Raw genomic sequence first — 429 nt, 5'->3', positions numbered from 1 at the left:
GGGGAGAAGCCTTCGGGATGAGCCCGGGATGGCGGCGGGACCGGGGCCCCCAGAGCCCCCATCGCCTCCAAAGCTGCCGTCCCCATTCCCCCTTTCCCTGCAGGCGGGTGAATTCGTGCTGCTCCAAGAACCCACCCTGCCCTCTGGGAATCCCTGGAGGATTCCCAGCCCGGACCAGTGCCACAATTCAGGAGCAGCCCCAGAGACGGGGCTGCCCCCGCCACGCTCCGGCAAAGCCGGGATGCAGCACAGGACCCCGGTGCTCCTGCCTTGAGCTGCTCAGGCAAATTGCTCTGGAAATCAATTCCAATCTATCAGGCATCAGGAAAGCGATAAACTGCCCCTCAAGACACCAAATCGATGGTTCCTCTTAGCCTGGAGCAGAGGGAGGGAGGCGGGGAGAGGCGCTGCGTGGGAAGGCAGGGAGCA

This window comes from Egretta garzetta, unplaced genomic scaffold (genome assembly GCF_000687185.1).
Source record: "Egretta garzetta isolate BGI_Z169 unplaced genomic scaffold, ASM68718v1 scaffold324, whole genome shotgun sequence".
Classification (NCBI taxonomy): domain Eukaryota; kingdom Metazoa; phylum Chordata; class Aves; order Pelecaniformes; family Ardeidae; genus Egretta; species Egretta garzetta.
Note: the sequence above shows the minus strand (reverse complement) of the source record.